Raw genomic sequence first — 12,752 nt, forward strand, 5'->3', positions numbered from 1 at the left:
CCGAAGCATGGCGAAGAAGCCTAGAGGACGCAGTGTCTCGTTCCCTATTCTCAGGGAACTAGGGTTACATACGTAACCTGAGACGTTCCCTTCCGAAGGGAACTCTCACTGCGTCCTCTAGAGGGCGCTTTTGGGGAACGGTATACCAACACTGCCATGCTGAGGGGAGTGCATGCTAAGCCAGCGAGCACTAAGCAACAATTCTGAGAGGAATTGCCCCTACTAGGACGTGGTGACGGCTGTCAAAACGTTACCCCTCCCGGCCAGAGGCCTGACCTGTTACCCACTTACCAGACTGGGTAGAACCCAGGGCACAGCTCAGGCTTGGAATTATAGTAATTCCTTCTGAGGGAAACGGCTAAGCTTCGATGGAAACTTAGACTTGTCAGAACCAGAAACTACCGCAACATAGGGCCTAGTTCCCTCAGGAACTGGCTCCCATATGAGGGCAGAAACCTGTCCTGGGTCCGTTCAAAGGGCCACTAGTAGTGGCGCGCCCTAATAGTGGATGGTCAGCAGACATCAGCTAAGATATCAAAGGAGTCGAACCCAGGGAACCGGGGTTGTGAGCCGACTCCAATAGATGGGAACAAGGCAAAACGTGTGACCCATACCAAAAAGGGATTTAAAAGAGGAACCCAAACTTGGTGGGAACCTACCAACACGTGGATTTTATAGAAGTGCCCCAGGTGTGTGTGCACTTACCACACTTGTGGTTTTAACTGGAAGACGCCCAGGCATAGCGTGGGACGCTTACCGACATGATCGGATTTAAGGAGAGTGTTTTCCCAGAGGGTTTCACTATCAGCTCCATGCCGTCTGAAGAGACGGAAAGGGGATAACCCTGAAGGTGAGGGGATTGCCACACTAACCCTCCCCTGGACAGAAGCTCGCAAGCTATCTGTCAACAGAGAAGAACATGGAGCTGAGACCATCCTGCAATAGTGGACGACAGTGGAGGACAAAAATCCTGACCCTGATCCACAGGGAGAATCGCTTCTCCAGAAGGGGGCACTGCTGTCTTTTTAGGGAACCCTTAATGAAAAGGGGAAGCGTGCACAGCCCGGTCCACGCGACCTGTATGAAGGTCTGGCAATCTCACGAAGGTGGGTTGGCGCTCATAGAAGACCCTTCCCAGAAGGGGAGCTGCACAACCGAACAGGAGCGAATGCTCTCACTGTTACCCTTCATAGAGGGGAGCATACATCCAGAATAAAGGCTGGAGAGTAGAAACCTGAAGCATGAAGGTCAAGCTCCTACCCTGGGAAACAGGGAGGAGAACTTGGCCACCAAGGAGTGGTGCTCTTATAAGTGAACCCTGGAAAGGGGGCACGCCAACATCCTTGTAGCAGGTCCATAACTCTCAAAGGTCTGTCCCTGGTAGATTCCTACCCTCAGGAGGGAGGAAGCATTCAGTCCTGGGAAGTTGCTCTGAAGGAAACCCTGAATTAGGGGAGCTCAGGTCCGTTCCAGCAATCCTGCGCACAGGGAGGAACGTGAGCTCTTAACCTTAACAAACCCATTCCTCAGAAGGGGGAGCACTCAGTCCTGGGAAGTTGCTCTGAAGGAAACCCTGGATTAGGGGAGCTCAGGTCCGTTCCAGCAATCCTGCGCACAGGGAGGAACGTGAGCTCTTAACCTTAACAAACCCATTCCTCAGAAAGGGGAGCACTGTTTGCCTTGAAAGTTTCTGGGAAGCTCCGAAATGAATAAGGGCAGCTTCCTAGTTCAGACACTTCGTAAACCTTTCCTCAGAAAGGGAAGTGGAACTAGGCCTGGGGAGCGAGAATCGATCCTAAAGTGACGGCTTTCTAAGGTGTTAAACACCGAAGGATGCTCAAACCCTCTGTAGGGGAGACATTCGACAGCCTGGGTGTAGATCCTACATCAAGTGCTGCTTCAGCCCTCAGGCTTAGAATGAGGCGACTTGGAGAGAGTCTCAAAGTAGCGCTCAGATAAAAACCCCTTTCCTCAGAAAGGGGAGCGCACACCGAGAATCAAGACCCCAGCTGGAAAGCGTGTCACCAGGTGGTGCTCAAATAAAAAGCCTTTTCCGCAGAAAAGGGAGCAACCAAACCTGCTCCGAGTCCGCAGCGAGCACTCCGGACTGCTGGTACTCCTATGTAAGTGAACACCTGTCTCAACAGGTGTAGACACTCAGTTTCCATAGAAACCGTATTTAGGAGAGGACACGAAGCGGATCCTCGCACGCAGGCCGTCTGCAACAGAGTTAAACATACTAGTGCAATCTTAAATATAAATATCTTAAGATGCTTACCTAGGGAGAAAGGAAAAATTTCCTTTTGCTCGTTTAACCACTGAAGGGAGAAGCCCGATTGTGCTGGAACGAGTGTTGTGTAGACGGACACCACCATACAACCGGAAGGGAGGGGTGCTCCGTTGAGATGTTTCCACATTCCTTTTCTGAGGGAAAAACACAACACGCAACCCAAACCCTGCAGGCAACACGCCTATCCAGCCATAAGGGGGGCGTAACTAGGGAGTTATGCTCCTGTCTCAACAGGACATAAGTCTACACTAGGCCTGCAAAGGACAGCATAAGCATACCAAGGGCAAACCTAAGAAAAACTTAGGGAGCTTACCTTGAAGAGGACAGAGGTCCTATGTGTAATATATGCTGTAAGGGTTGATTTACCGCACAGCCTGTGGAGTGGAGAGGGCAAACACTGCCGTAACCTTAATCCATAGGATCAGAGGGGGCGTCTGCCGTAGACTCGTCGTATTTCTTCTGTGAATAGAGAAAAACATACACAGGTCTGAGACAGTATGAAGTTCCTTCACGTAAAAAATGGATCATACTCACCCATTTAAAAGCATCCTGTTTCATAGAAAGAGGCGGGGTTTTTTTTTTTTTTTTCAGAGACCGCCTGATTCCAGACCGTCCGAAAATTAGGGTTCTATACAGGTAGAACCCCCAAAGGACATCATGGGTCCGGGGAGTGCAGGAAGCTTAAATGGAGACAGGGGAATTAATATGGCGACCCGACTGGACCGAGGGAAGGAGAGGTATTACTCTGACCCCTGCGAGAATTTTGTCTCGCTTGGATGACTTCCCTGAAATCCTGTCTGTCACCTCTCGATCCGCGTCGCCTCCTAGACCTGCTCGCAGGCGGGGGAGGAGCGCGGGATGCAACACTAGCCTTCTGCACCTACCTCCGTTCCTCAGAAGGAGGCGGAGCAGGACCCCTGTGGTGTTCGGGCTAATACCTGGACCTTCGAGGGATAAAGGATTTTTCAGCAGATCGGCTGGGTAGGCTTGGAGCACTGCCATGGTGTGCAGTGCACCCACCGCCTGACCTGCTGCTGCATACGCTCTGCCGTTCAGCAGGGCCGGAGAAGGCAGAGAGGGAGTCTTGAGAGAGAAAGCCCGCCCTGTGGAGAGATAGCATCTCTTCCACAAGGGGCGTCCTCTCATAGCCGTGGTCGCGCAAACCCTCGATACTAGCATAGTTCGTAATGGACGAACTATGAATGCGCGCCGCGTACGGCTTTTTCCAGACCCTCTCGATTTCAGTATGAAGATCGGGAAGGAATGGGAGACTCACCAGAGCTGGATGGTTATGGCCTGAAAAGATATCGCTCGTCAAGGCGACCCCGCGGCGCTATCTTTCTAGCCCGCTTCCACAGCAGGACAAGCCTGGCCGTGGTGCGGTCCATAACCTCTGGCAGCTCTTCGTATGCAGGGCAGGAAGGTAGAGAGGATTCAGCCTCAGCGTCTTCATCCATCTCTAGCATTTCCTGCTCTTCTTGGGTGGAACCCAAAAGAGCACTTGCTCCTGGATCTGATGACGTCAGCGATAACGCACCATCATCAGCTAGGAGCCTGTCGTCGTCTCCGGCTGGCGAGAGAGAGAGACCCCTCTCAAGATCGTCAGCCAGTTCCACTTGCGAGCCCCACGAGCTCAGTTTCCTCCGTGCCTCGGCAACGGCAGGACCCGAACCGCGAGGGGCAAGTGGACGCTCATCTTTCCTCAGAAAGAGAGACAGACGAGACCGGAGCTTCTTCATAGAGAAGCGCTCATAATGTATACACAATGCCCCCTCAAGGACATCGCGTGTGTGCTCTTAGCCCAAACAGAATATCGCAAAGATCATGTGTGTCATCAGGTGTCAAATAACGCGGACACGGATGAACACACCGTTTAAACGACTTGCTAGTGCTTGCCATGATAGTAGTTCAAAGAAAGGATTCTTACCGTTTCTTCCCATGCACATCCAAACCGGGAAAGCTGAAGACAGCGAAGATGTATTGTGTTGCACGGGCGCCTCTTTATGTTATGGTCGCCCGGTAGTGACGCAACGGCAGCGACTGACGCGCCGCGGTGACGTCATACGCTGGCGCCGGCCATTTCATGTAGTTTTTCTATGCATTCTTCAGACTCGAGGCACGCTGCAGCGTTCCCCAAAAGCGCCCTCTAGAGGACGCAGTGAGAGTTCCCTTCGGAAGGGAACAGTAACCACTGTAGCACAAAAGAAGATTACAACTAAACTTTTGGAGGGTTACAGGTTGTTCCTAAAGTGAATTATTGCCACACCTGCCAATGGCCGGTGACATGATCAAATTTACCAGCCTATTGTTTTGTTTTTTTTACCAGCCATAAAACTCTTTTTGCCGTTTTATTGGCAGTTATTCCTAGTACAAGGACTCAACATATTTACAAGGTTTCTAATTTGCCCTTTACTGTACTTAGAAAAAAAAAAAAAAAAAACATGTTTATTGATTTATTAATTAATCATTTGTTTCAAAAAAAAGTTGAGATTCCTGTCCTTTGCATGTTTTTGGAATGTTTATCATATCAAAACTCAAAATATGTCGTTTAAACTACATATTTTACAGTCATCATTATGCAGATTGATCATAAACACAGCTAAAAGGCTTCCTACCACAGTGGCCATCCTTCACAAAATGAATATCTACCAGTTTTATCATAGGTAGAATGCAAAATGTTTTAATACAAACATTTCAGTCTAATGTAATTTATGCAGTATTTCAAACCTTTAACCCACGGGAGAAAATCAACCCGCTGCAACAGTTTAAAATCAGCCCAATTCCATGGTAAAAATGCAAATTTGGCAACCCTCCATCCAACAGGAGCTACATCCAAACCACTCCGCATACTGTATAGCGCAAAAATTATATTAAATGTTACAATGTTTGCGGAATGGCGACTCCCGGACATTCTGGCTGATTTAGAAATCCCAACCGAACGCATTGTTTCTAGGTCCAAAGAGGACATGTCCAGGGAAAAGAGGATGTAAAGAGGACGAGGGCGGTCACCCTAGCTTATCAGCCCGTTTGTATCCTATTATTTAATTCCCTCTTGTCGCTTATGGCAGAACAGCTAATCACTTGTCTTCGGAAAAGATTATTTTATTCGTTCATGTCAGAAACAGCGAAACTCTTTAAAAACTGGCTGTTGTTTTCAGTACATTACATTGTTATAGTTCGTAAAAGTTTTACCCGCCAACTGGCAGCTGACAGTGTTGCATATACTCACCAATACCGTGTAAGTGAAGTGTAGAGGATCTTCCTACGAATGACTTCAGCACATCTGCAGCTGCAAGGCATCACTAGTTTTTCATACTTCGCTGGTGTGATCTTGGTCCACTCTTCTCTTCTTCCACTCTCTTCCATATTTTGCCATCAAGAATTTTCCAGAGATTTTCGGTTTAGATCAGGACTCTGGCCTGGCTATTTCATTATTTCAGTGTTCTTAGCTTAAAGGAAATGCTTTACCTTTTTTTAGTGTGACGGGGGCATTGTCTTGCATGAAAATGGCAGGCTGATTGGGAGATGCTTGCAGGGAAGGTACCGCATGTTGCTGAAGGATGTTCTGATAAACATTTACATTCACTCTGCCATGTAGCTGTATAAGAAGCCTAACTCTTGCTACAGAAAACATCTTCCAAACACTTCCTCTGCCACCTTTCACTGACTTCTTTACACAGTTGGGCTTGAGTATCTCCTCACTTTGACACTGAACATAATATTTCCCATCAGAATGGTAACTAATGGATACGTTCACGCACACTCTATTAATACCTAATCTGTTAACAGTCTATTAATATTTATTTTTTTCTGAAATATTGTTAATCTTTGTCACTTAAAATTTGAAAGAATATTGGCTCTACACTGTAAACAAAATCTGTAGAAATTACAGTATTACTGGCAGCTGGTTGCCAGTAAATTACTGTAGATTTAAATTTATGCTATTTACTGGCAACAGTTTGTTCAAAGTTAATTGAACATTAAACATTAACAAGTCTTTATCTTTACAGAATAAAACTAAAATAACAGCCTCATGCAAAGCATTCTGGGAACCAAAATCTGAAGGAAAAAAACAGAAAAAGGTTGATGAAGGTTTCTGGTTCCCAGAATGCTTTGCAGTAGGTTGTTATTTTATAGTTTTATTCTGTAAAGACAAAGACTTGTTAATGTTTAATGTTCATTTAACTTTGAACAAACTGTTGCCAGTAAATAACATAAATTAAAAATCTACAGTAAGTTACTGGCAACCAGCTGCAGAACTACAGCAAATTTTTTACAGTGTAGGTATACCACTGTTCTACTAACAAATATCCAAGGCATTTTAACCAAAACCTTTATTTTGTGGAAAAAAACACAATGATCAAAATTAGAAAACAGTAATCACTGTAGCATGAAAGAAGATTATAGCTAAACTTTTGGAGGCTTACCGCTGTCAGAATTTAGTAGGAAGTGTAGAGGACCTTGTTTTGAATGACTTCAGCACAACTGCAGGATATCACTAGTTTCTCAGTCTGCGCTGGTGTGATCTTGGTCCACTCTTCCTCCCCTCTCTTCCATAGTTTGGTAACTGTAGTGGTTTTCTCATCCATAACTTTGTCTGCAAGGATTTTCCAGAGATTTTCAATCGGGTTTAGATCGGAATGCTGGCCTTATTTAAGTGTGCTCCGAGGAGCTGCTTGACCTGTTTAGCAGTGTGACGTGGCATTGTCTTGCAGGAAAATTTCAGACTTATTGGGAGATACTTGCAGGGAAGGTACTGCATATTGCCGAAGAAGGTTCTGATAAACATTTGCATTTACCCTGCCATGTAGCTGTAAAAGAGGCCCAACTCTTGCTACAGAAAACATCTTGACACTTCCTCCTCCACATTTCACTGACTTCTTTTTGTTAACAAATGTTTATTGAATTTTCTTCTGGGAACAGTAATATAAAACAAAAAGCAACTGTGCAAATTTAGAACCCACCCCAACCCACACTTTTCACTGACTTCTTTACGCATTTGGGCTTCAGTCTTTCCTCAATTTGATGCCAAACAATATGTTTCCCATCAGACCCAAATAAGTTAAACTTGAACTTCGGACCAGTTCTCCTCTCTCCACACAACATGCTCCTCAGCAAAGGTGAACCTTTTAGTTTTTTTTTTTTTTTTACTGATGAGAGGTTTGGCCAACACATTCTTACTCCCAACTTGTCACATATTGACTTTTGGTCAGGACCCATTGGCGTCACTTTTTGACGCAGTCAAATTTTTCGACGTGCAGGGTAATCCATTGCTTTAAATAAGAAATCATTGATGTGAATATGCTGTTGCAAAAGACATTAGGAATTTTATCGTCATGTTTAAATTACATGGGTAATGGGTAATAAATCGGTGTGTGTGTGTTTTTTTTTTTCAATGTAAACAGTCAAAACAATTTTTTTACATTGAGCACATAACCCAACCCCATGCCTTTAAACCTAACCATTTGTCAATATAAAACACAGGATATAACAGGCAGATACAACTACAATCACAATTTATTTAAAAAGTATTAATATCCCAAGTCTTCCAAGGCAAAACAATTGATCTGTGAGAGAAATAGACATGATTAATTTTCATTTAATCAGTGATTGAAACCTTATAATTTACTCTGTTCTTCACATCGAATATCGAAGGACATGGAATGCAACACAACTTGTTTGTAATACTTTAATACTGTTTTTTTATGGTCAGTTCTTGCAATGAATACATGTCACTGTACAGTTATTTGCTTGTTGCGTGTTTTATATTGTTCAGAAGTGGGTAGGTTTAGGTTAGGGGTAGAGTTAGGTGCTCCAAAATATCAATGAAAGTATAAATTTATATAAAATGATTTCTATTTTTGCAAACGCATGCAAGCCATTAAATGTGATGCATAATGTAAACAGCTAAAGGCAGGAGGACCCTGTATGTCCAAAAGTGACACTAAAGGGGTACCCTGAGCATCAAAAAGTGACGCTAAGGGGTCCTGACCAAGCGTCAATATGTGACGAGCTGATTGAGAACTTGTTGGTTTGGTCACTAAGTGCACTTTCAGTCCGACTTCTCCTAAACATACCAAGACAGATCCTTACCCTGTTCAGCACTGAACTGGCAAGCAATTCCAGCTGCAGTGTTGAACCTTTTCCTCCATTGTCTCTGTGTTATCCTATCTTCTCGTGCATTTGCCTAACAAAGACGACCAGCTTTTCTGGTGTCATTGTAAAACTGCAATATTTGAGAAATCACAGATTTGGACTTCTCTTGCAATGGCTGAAAGGGTCATCTTTTTGGCCTTCATCTAGACAGCCTCTTGCCGCAGGGTTTCAGTCACCTTAGAGCGGCCCGCCATCTTGCAATTTCAGAGAAAATTGGAGGAACGCTGGTAGTTAAATAAGGTTTAACATATAATTAAGGAAATTAGCACCAGGTGCCAGATTAACATCAATAGCTTGAAGGTATCTGTAAGTGTTCTCTAATTTTGATCAGAGTTCTTTTTATGCTGTGCTTCAGAATACAATTAATTTATAAAATATTCTTAAAAAACTGTCCTTCTACTCCTGTTAGGATAATAAATAGACTAAGCTATAACCATGAGAGAATATCAAGACCAGTAATGCCGATATTGACCGATCAAAATAGTTTAATACAGCCTGGATGTAGGGCTGGGCGATATGGCAAAAATGTAATCTCTATATTTTTTTCCCCATATTGAATGATAACGATATATATTTCGATATAAGCTGTTGATGTTGCCAGCTTTAAAATAGTATCCCAACAATGACTAAAGCCACAAAGGGTTCATTAAATTACATTTAAAGTATAGTTTATTAACAAAAACAGATTACAGATTTGGCCTTAAAAATTAAAACAACTTACTAAAATAAATAAAAAAAATAAAAGTTGTGGCAGAGTATGGTAAATGAGAGTAAATGTACAAAATGTAAACATAAAATTATTGTAAAAACATAATTTGTAACACAATTATTTATTTATTTATTTATTATTATTATTAACACAATTGTTTATTTTCTCTATTATAGGTTGAGTTATTTAAATTAGAGGCAACCACTGTATTTTGAAACAATCTACAGTATAAATAACAAAAAATTACGACACGGTTCTTTCTTAATCGTATTAAGTGCAGATAATTCAGCCATAATCAAAGTAGGCTACTCTCTAAATATTCAAAGTGCAAATAGAGACGGATATTTCAAGCATGATACAGAGCTATAGACATACACAACCTATCATAGCCTACATACCAATAACAGCCTAGATATGGCATGTAGCCTAATTTGCGTGCATTGGGGGGATTAAAATTGCTTTTGAATGCGCGTGCGTTTTTTGCTTTCGGTTTCAGTTTTAACAATCGCGCCAAACTCTCAGCTGAGATAAGAGTCACTTTTCAGGTAGCCAAACCACTTATATAACGGAATTCGTGCTACCTTTTTTGTCGACAATTTCAACATCTTTGGATAATAACTCGAAGTTAGTTTCACTTTCGTCGCTGCTTCCTCTCTCTTTTTTGTCGTCCTGGTGTTAAGTTTGCTTCGCAAAGTGCGGTAGGAAATGAACTTTGTACTTTGACGTGCACACGCACGCTGTACGCTGATTGGCTGTTGTCGCATATTTCTACTGTGTGATTGGCTCTTAGATTAATCCATATCGAGCAAAAAATGTCTAGAGCCTATCATCGTTATTAACATAAATTTTATCGCGATTCGATATGATATCGTTTATCGGCCCAGCCCTACCTGGATGGCAAATTATTGGCTATTTGTGTGTAAAATATTGCATACAAATGCTTTGTAGGAACATCAAACTGTGAATTAAATGTTCAAAAGATGCAAGAAAAACATTAACGAACGTACTTCGCAATTAAACTTGACTTTCCTGTGTTATGTAAATCTGTATTTTTGTTAATTGTCACTTTGGTTACAGGTGTTATTAACAACTATCACATTAATGGAGAAGGTGCCTGTCATCAGTTGGTTATACAGTCTATCACAAGAAAATTGAAGTGTCACACCTGTTAAGTTGTCAATCCCAAACTGACTGTGTGAACGTAGCCAAGGTGGCAGAGATGAAATTAGAAAATGAATGGAGAAAGAGAAAGAGATAAAAAATGGAAAAAGAGGGAAAGAATGAGGTATTAGCTGTGGATCAGAGAGTGTTAGGGGGAAACCGCACTGGAGGCAGAAACATAGGGAATAAAGAAGGTATTAAGTGGGACTAAGAGACTATGAGTGAGAGATGGAGGGAGGAAGAGAGGGAGTGAGGGAACAGGGATGAGGAGGTTGTTTGAATGGGAAAGGTGGCAGAGAGCTGATTTGAGGGCATAAGGATGGGCTTAGCGCAGCTGAGCTGTTCGAGCTGCATATCTGAGGCAGAATAGAGGATTCCGGGAGTTTCACTTTAATTCCATTAACACAAAGCCATCAGAGCCAAGATGGAGTCCACCTGGGGAGAACTAAACCTCCTTTGACTAAATCTCTCCCTGTTTTTCTGTGTCACCACCACGCGACAAACTAATTCAGCATGTGACTTTGGCCTTTCAGGAATTTACAGGAATATCCTGAGTTAAGTGCAGATTAAGGTCTGTGGGCTGCATTTGAATTGTGTTGTTGAGCTGGCAATACCAAACAACAAGCATCTCCTTGTTTTTTTTTTTTTTTTTTTTTTTGGAAGCTGTGCTTTTTACTATTAAAATTGTGAAAATGAAAATTAATTGTATTTAGGATACATAAAATATGAAATTAAAACCGGCAACCATTTTATTCCAGAAGTTTCATGTTACCAAACACAATACATAATGTATTTTAAGATTTATATTTCACGCAAATACACTTACTTTGGACGTCTATGAGATAAGACATTGAGTTTAAAGAAGAAATCAGAAATGTGTAGTTTTATTTTAAGCACTTACTTGAATATTTCAGTAAATATGTTTGTTATTAAAGTTCTAAATCAGCCTTCTGAAGTGGAGCATGAGTACTTTTTGAGGTGGATGAGCATCTGTTTTTGTGCAAGCCCTGTGGGTGGAGTATGTAGGTAGACACTGTCCCAGTTTGAGTGCTTTCTGTCTTAATAGTATGCAAGCCTAGAATTAGTACATCCCAAATCACAGTATGTGGTCCATCCGTGTATGCACCGTGCTAATATTGCCCTCAACCCCTTTTTGGTGAGAGGAATTTGTGATAGTTCTTAGACTTAGAAAAGTTAAGGTATGTGCTGCCACAGCAGTTTTAATGTCGGAACTTAAAAGTTTTATGGTAATCATTTTAGCTAAACGCTAACGCTTGTGGTGTCAAGATTAGTTAAGGGGGGAAAAGTATACTACATTATACACTACCAAAAGTGATTGAACAGTAAGATTTTTAATGTTTTGCATTTATTTGATCCAATGTACAGCAAAAAAAAAAAAAAAAAAATTTTTACAATGTAATTTATTCCTGTGATTTTAAAGCTAAATTTTTAGCATCATTACCCCAGTCACATGATCCTTCAGAAATCTTTCTAATATGCTGATTTGCTGCTAAAAAACATGTATTATTGTTGTTGTTATAATTATTGTTATTATTATGTTGAAAATAGCTGAGTAGATTTTTTTTAGGTTTCTTTGATGAATAGAAAGTTTAGAGGAACAGCATCTATCTGAAATAGAAATCTTTTGTAACATTATAAATATGTTCTTATCTTCTTATCACTCTTTTGATTAATTTAAAGCATCCTTGCTAAATAAAAGTATTCATTTCTATTCATGTAACAATTGGAATAATGATGCTAAAAATTGAGCTTTGATCACAGGAATGAATTGCTTTTTAAAATATATTCAAATAGTAAACAGTTATTTAAAATAGTAAAAATATTTCACAATATTACTGCTTTTGCTGTATTTTGGACCAAATAAAGGCAGGCTTGGTGAGCATTAGAAAATTATTATATTATTACATTATTACAACAGAGCATTAAAAAAAAATCTTACTGTTCAAAAACTTTTGACTGGTAGAGTATACTGTTAAAAACTCTTCCTGTGATGGCAAAGCAATTTTATTTTAGTGTCACTAAGAAACTACTTTAATTTTACTAGTTTTTCATTTAAACCCCCCCCCCCCCCTTCTCTTTTTATATAAATTTGTATCATTTTCAAAACTAAAATCAGCAGGCTTTTATTTTGGCGGGTTGCTGGTACGCAAGTACTGATATCCACCTTATTCTTCAACCCGGAAAAAAAAAGCCTAAGGGCGAGACTTCCGGTTCAACAAGGACAATAATAATCTGCAGTAAACGGTAAAACTGCTTGCACCACAAACCAGTGTGTTAAAATAATACATAGTAATAAATAAATTGTACATTAAAATAATATGGCAATACACCAATTTGCAATATCAAGCAACAAACCAAGCTGTTTTGTACCAGAAGCCAGACCCATCAAATTTACAAATGGCCGCACCCGCTCTT

The sequence above is a fragment of the Garra rufa genome, chromosome 6 (assembly GCF_049309525.1).
Source record: "Garra rufa chromosome 6, GarRuf1.0, whole genome shotgun sequence".
In the NCBI taxonomy this organism is placed as follows: Eukaryota; Metazoa; Chordata; class Actinopteri; order Cypriniformes; family Cyprinidae; genus Garra; species Garra rufa.